Raw genomic sequence first — 6,493 nt, 5'->3', positions numbered from 1 at the left:
CGACGTAAAACTTATTTGACAAGGTTTTGATTGACAAGTGATAAAGGTGATAAATTTTACGTCGTAAAAGTTACGACGTAAAACTTATTTGACAAGGTTTTGATTGACAAGTTAAAAAGGTGATAAATTTAACGTCGTAAAAGTTACGACGTAAAACTTAGTTGATAAATTACGATGTAACGTGTAGTCAAAATTGAATTTTTAGTCGTAACGCGAAGCTCCTCGTTTTGAAGACGTTGAAAGTGCACTAAACGATCATTGAATTCTCGCCGTAAAATAGACGTCGGTGTATTTGACGCCATAAAATAGAATACAAGGTTTTACGTCGTAAAATTTAGGACGTGATATCTGACAGAGGAATTTGATCCCCTTGAACGTAAAAAAGGTGTCACAAAGTCAAATATGTGCTCAAAGTGTTTTGAACAGTAATGAACGCCATATATGTCCTCTTGTTGTAGATATGTCCTCTGACGTAATGTGATACAATGGCCAATCACATCCTGTGATCTATAGAGCGACACGCGGCTTGGGACTGGTTAAGAGGCTCCGTTGCAGTTATGTCTTCAAGCAGAAGTGCTCATTCAAGGGGGTCAGGATAAGTAGAAAATTTGACACCTATGAGCAACTTCCCACTGATCTCAGGAAAACATGCTGTTCGCAATCTCTCACATTACTTTCCTTGAAGTTCTATGGCTCCTTCGTTAACGCCGTGTCATCGCATCGTTCTTCTAATCTAAACGTCCTAAACGTAGAAGAGCAACTTACTACGTAAATAACAAAGCGACTTTTGACCAAAGGATGCGTTATTGTTCACGCTTTATTTGTAGTCTTGCTTTATTTACAGACATCATTGTTCGACTTGCGACTTCAATGACAACATTTTACCCATATCGCAATTGTTTTATTTTCTTTAATAGTTGAAGGTCATATATTATGGTTCGTCGGCATAAAATTATATATTTTTGACGCTTCGCTGATCTGCCTGAGGTAAGATCGACTGAGAGGTCAAAGTTGTGATAATTTGTCTGCGTCACGAAGTCTTCCTTCAATCACAGAAGTTTGGCCTTCAGTTGTTTATTTCGAATATCGTAGGTTTTTGCTGTATGGCCAAAATCTGAAGTAGTAGATTGTGAAAATTTGAAATAGTAGATTGTGATGTGATTTTATTACGGTTCCGCTGATTTTAGCTGTACTTTCTTTAGTTCTGTCTCTAAATTTCATTACGGTCCGGTTCCGCTGTTTTAAGCTGCTCTTTTTTTGTACTGTTTCTAAATTATTTTCGGATTTGTTGCACTTTTGGGCGGATTTGTCATAATTTACCCCGTTTACGACGAATTCACATCATGATCAAATCGAAAATCGGGTAAAGATGACTATGGCAAGTCATTAGGATATATTCCACCTTAAGGACCTTAAGGATGAATTTCACAGAATTTACCCTGTTTTTCTGGAATTCGCTTATCAAATGGAAAAACCAGGTAAAGCGGATGGCATATGGAAACTTAGCGAGTTAGCCACTTGCGGATGAATTCGTAGAATTTATCCCGTTTTCCTAGAATTCATAAAAAAAATGGAAAATCGTGTTAAAGATTTGCTATGGCAACTTGTGATCTAATTAATTCGGAGGATGAACGCTTAAACTTCACCCCGTTTTTTGTCAAATTCACTGAAAAAAAAAATTGGAAATTCGGGATAAAGATAGCATGTGGGCACTTCGGGTATTATTCACCTGTAACATGAAGGCTCAGAATTTACCCCGTTTTTCTCGAGTTCGATCGCTGATCAAATGGAAAATCGGGGTAAAGATGGCATATGGGAACCTAGCGTGTTAGCCACTTGCGGATGAATTCGCAGAATTAATCCCGTTTCTCCTGAATTCATTGAAAAAAGAAATGGAAAATCAGGTTGAGGACTAGATATAGCAACTTGGGATCTACTTCATCAGGGAGGATGGATTCTTAGATTTTACCCCGTTTTCCTAAAAGTTGTTGAAAAATAATTGAAAATTGACAGATATTGTATGGGAACTTCGGGTATTATCCATTTGTGGCATGAATGCTCAGAATTTACCTCGTTTTTCTGAAATTCACTGATCAAATGGAAAGTTGGGGTGACGATGGCACATGGGAACCTAGGGTACTAGCCACTGGAGGCCGAATTCTCAAATTTCATCCCGTTTTTCTAGAATTCATTGAAAGAAAAAAATGGAAAATCGGGTGAACGATTGGCTATGGCAACTTGGGATCTATTTAATTCGGAGGATAAACTCTTAGACTTCACCCCTTTTTTTGTCAAATTCACTGAAAAAAAAACATGGAAATTCGGGGTAAAGATAGCATATGGGAACCTCGAATATTATTCACTTGTAACATGAAGGCTCAGAATTCACCCCGTTTTCCTCGAATTAGCTGATCAAATGGGAATTCGGGGTAAAGATGGCATATGGGAACTTATGGAAAATCGGCTATGGCAACTTGGGATCTATTAATTCGCAGAATGAACTCTTAGATTTTACCCCGTTTTTTTGTAAAATTCACCGAAAAAAAAGATGGAAATTAGGGCATATGGGAACCTCGGGTATTATTCATTTGTAACATGAAGGCTCAGAATTTACCCCATTTTTCTCGAATTCGCTGATCAAATGGGAAATCGGGGTAAAGATCATAATATGGGAACTTAGCGTGTTAGCCACTTGCAGATGAATTCGCAGAATTAATCCCGTTTCTCCAAAATTCATTGAAAAAAAAATTGAAAATCGGGGTGAAAACAGGATATAGCAACTTGGGATCTATTTCATTTGGAGAATGGATTCTTAGATTTTACCCCGTATTTCTATAACTTGTTGAAAAAAATGGAAAATCGGGGTAAAGATATCATATGGGAACTTCGGGTATTATCCACTTGTAGCATGAATGCTCAGAATTTACCTCGTTTTTCTAAAATTCATTGATTAAATGGAAAATCGGGGTGAAGATGGCATATGAGAACCAAAGGTATTAGCCACTTGTGGGCCGAATTCTCCAAATTCATCCCATTGTTCTAGAGTACATTGAAAAAAAAAAATGGAAAATCGGGTTAAAGATTGGATTTGGCTCTCTAAGATCTATCCCACTCGAAGGACAAATTCTCAGAATTTATCCCGCTTTTCTAGAATTCACTAAGAACACAAGCATTTTTTAAAAGTGGAATTTTTTCTATCTTCTATTTGACTAAGACAAGCGAGCCGCACAAAGAAACACTTTTTGTAGTTGTAAGCTTCTCATTTATTTCAAGAGCATGGCTCTTGTTTATTTCGGACGCGTTTCGACCCCAATTAAGACTTCTTTAGGGAATGATTACAATTAAAGAGGAACAGTACATTACACAGCGCGTTGTGTCTAAGTTTCTATAGAAGTTAATTAATTAATAATAACTGAAAGCGGGCTTGCGTTATAAAAAACTTCTAATTACAATTAAGCTATTTGCGTATTGCTTTAAGTTAAGGGGCTAACGATTAGCGCTAATCGTAGAATTCACCGCTGAAAAAAGAAATGGAAAATCGGGGTAAAGATGGCATATGGGAACTTAGAGTCTGATCCACTTGTAGCGTGAATCCTCAGAATTTACTCCGTTTTTTCCAGAATTTATTGAAAAAAGAAATGGCAAATCGGGTAAAGATTGAATATGGCGAGTCAGTGGGAGCCACGTTTTTCTACTCATCGAAAAAAAATGGAAAATCGGGGTAAAGTAGATTATATGTGGCAAGTCAATGGAATATATTCGACTTGGAGGATGAGTTACTAGAATTTTCTCTGTTTTTATATAATTCCTCGAAAAAATTCCAAAATCAGAGCAAGATGGCATAAGGGAACTACGGGTATTATCCACTTGTAGCATGAATTCTCAGAGTTTTACCCCGTTTTTCTAGAATTAATTCATTAAAAAAAAGGAAAATCAGGAAAGTTTTGACATGACAACGTAGGTTATATTCCACTTGCGGAATTAATTCTAAGAATTTGCCCTTGTTCTCTAGAGTTCACTTAAAAAAAAATTGGAAAATCGAAGCAAAAATGGCATTTGGGAACTTCGGGTATTATCCCCTTGTAGCATGAATTGTCAGAGTTTGTCCTGTTTTTCTGGAATTGATTCATTGAAAAAAAATGAATTCGAAAACTGGGGTAAAGATTGGATATGACAACTTAGGATATACTCCGCTTACGGTATAAACTCTCATAACTTATCGTCCCTTTTTTTCTGGAATTCTTTAAAATAAAAATAGAAGACCGTGTTCAAGATTGGATATGGAAACTTAGAATGTATTCTACTTATGGGGTGAGTTTTCAGAACTAACCCCGTTTTTTCGGAATTTATTAGAAAAAACAGAAAATCAGGGATGTACCGAGTTATAATTTAATAAGCGCGTTGGAATATATTCTTTTTATGACATGAACTGTTTTTTCTTTAGAATTCTCTGAAAATAATGAAAAATCGGGTAAAGATTACACATAACAAGTTGGAAGATGATTCATTTGCAGGATGAATTGTCCGATTTTACCCCATTTTTGGCATATCCCACATGTGGGATTAATTGTCAGATTTTACCATATTGGTCTCTAATAAACGAAAAAAAAATGGAAAATTAGGGTAAAGATTTCATATAGCAACTAAGGTTATATTCCACTTGCGTGATGAATTGTCAGAACTTATTGCGGCTTTCTCGGGACTCGTTGAACAAATGGAAAATCGGGGTAACGATTGGACACGGCAAGTCATGATGTTAACCAATCGAATTGTCACGATTCCCGTTTTTCTACAGTTAATTGAACAAATCGGGGTAAAGATTGGATATGGAAAAGTTATGATATTATCCACTTGTAGCATGAATTGTTATAATTAACCCCGTGTACATGTTTCTAGAGTTGATCGAGAAAGTGGAAAGTTGGGGTGAAGATTGGATTTGGCATGTTAGAATATATTCTAATTGCTGGATAAATTGTCAGAATTTATTGCCTCCTTTCGAGAATTTCTACATTCAGTGAAAAATGGAAAAAGGGGTTAATAATGGGTATGTCAAATTTGGATGTATTGCACATGCAGAGTACGAGCTGTGAAATTGTTTTGATTTTCGAATGCAATCAAAACGTGGAAATAGGGATGAACAGATATACTGCAGTTGTAAGTTAGATCGCTGGAAGTGCACCCTTAATTCGCGTAAGAAAATTTTGGGTCGGGAGGTAGTTGTCGGAAGGCTATCCCCGGGTGAAGTCAATAATTTTAGCCGGTACTTTGTAGGATCCCCTGCACAAAGCCTTAGGATTATTCGACAAATATCACTTAGTTTGAGATTATTTTGCTGGAAAAGAGAATGTAGCCTTCCTCATAAAATATTTATCCGTATGTAAGTTTTGGTGTTATGTTTCACCACTGTGATGTTCTGATTGTTGAAAAGGGTCTGCATATTATTCACACCCCTGGAATTTAAGTCAATTTAGCGTTAGAAATGTCTTCAGGCAATGGGAAATTTTCCCAGAAGTCGCTCTATACACTGATGCAAGTGCATTAATTGACGGCAAACTATTGATTTATCTTTGCTTGACAAGCAAAGTTAACGTCTTCGTGAGGCCCACGGGTACTATTCACCGCCAGATAAAACATTGTAACAGAATAACTTAAGGGTTCATTGCAAAAGAATCCCTTGGTGACTTAGGATGAACTACTGTCGTCCCATTCCAACGTGCTGCCTGTTTACTTGTGGAACCGAAGGAGAACTTAACAAGTTTTAAGTTTCTCTTCCAAATATTTAATGTCTTCCGATGACATTGACGTACTAATATGGCTGTCCTATAAACAAGATCATTAGGCTCACTTAAAAATAACAACAACAACAACAATTTATCACTTATAGAGCGCTATTTACAATGACAGATCAACAGCGCTTTACAATCAATCCTAACCCGCCCATCCCACCCCAGGGGAGGACATCCATCACACAGTAATCTCGTGCGTGGGAAATTAACGTTTCCTACCCCTAACCCTGTAGGAGACGGGACCTCCGTTTATTCGTCCTTATCCGCGGAAGACTAGAATATCTAACAATTTCTTGATGTTATAGAAAGGTAGCATATTCTTCTCAATTATTTTAAGACCTTGAGTGTTGGTCCGGCCGAGGCTCTAACCCTCGACCTCCCGCACAACAGTCCAGCGCTCTATCCATTGAGCTAACCGGGAGGCGGTTAAATAAAAATAGAAACAATATACATTAAATTTATATCCCTCATAGAGTAGTTTTCCAAGAGATTATGATTTCACATATTTGAAAAAAAGAGGAATTACTGTGTGAAATAGATATATAGGTTGAAAATTTTAAAAGGGATAACTTAAGTATAGGTATGTGTCGGAAAAATGATCTTCTCCCTTTCTTTGTTTCTCTCTTTTCGTTTGCTCCTCCCTTTTTCTTTGTTCTTCTCTTCCTTTTTCCAGCTGCTCTTCCATAACTATTTCTTGTTCCAGCCAG

General features: G+C 37.0%; 1 long non-coding RNA gene across 1 annotated transcript in view; it reads right to left on the bottom strand.

Moving 5' to 3' along the window:
• Positions 1 to 6,238: 6,238 nt before the first annotated feature.
• LOC148731908 (uncharacterized) overlaps positions 6,239 to 6,493 on the bottom strand; it is a 1,713-nt gene continuing 1,458 nt past the window's right edge. Inside the window, exon 3 of the long non-coding RNA XR_016001873.1 lies at positions 6,239 to 6,493. This exon is cut by the window's right edge and continues 19 nt beyond it. This is a non-coding gene — a long non-coding RNA (uncharacterized LOC148731908).

The sequence above is a fragment of the Stylophora pistillata genome, chromosome 5 (assembly GCF_964205215.1).
Source record: "Stylophora pistillata chromosome 5, jaStyPist1.2, whole genome shotgun sequence".
NCBI classification, from domain to species: Eukaryota; Metazoa; Cnidaria; class Anthozoa; order Scleractinia; family Pocilloporidae; genus Stylophora; species Stylophora pistillata.
Note: the sequence above shows the minus strand (reverse complement) of the source record. Positions and strands in the feature narration are given on the sequence as shown.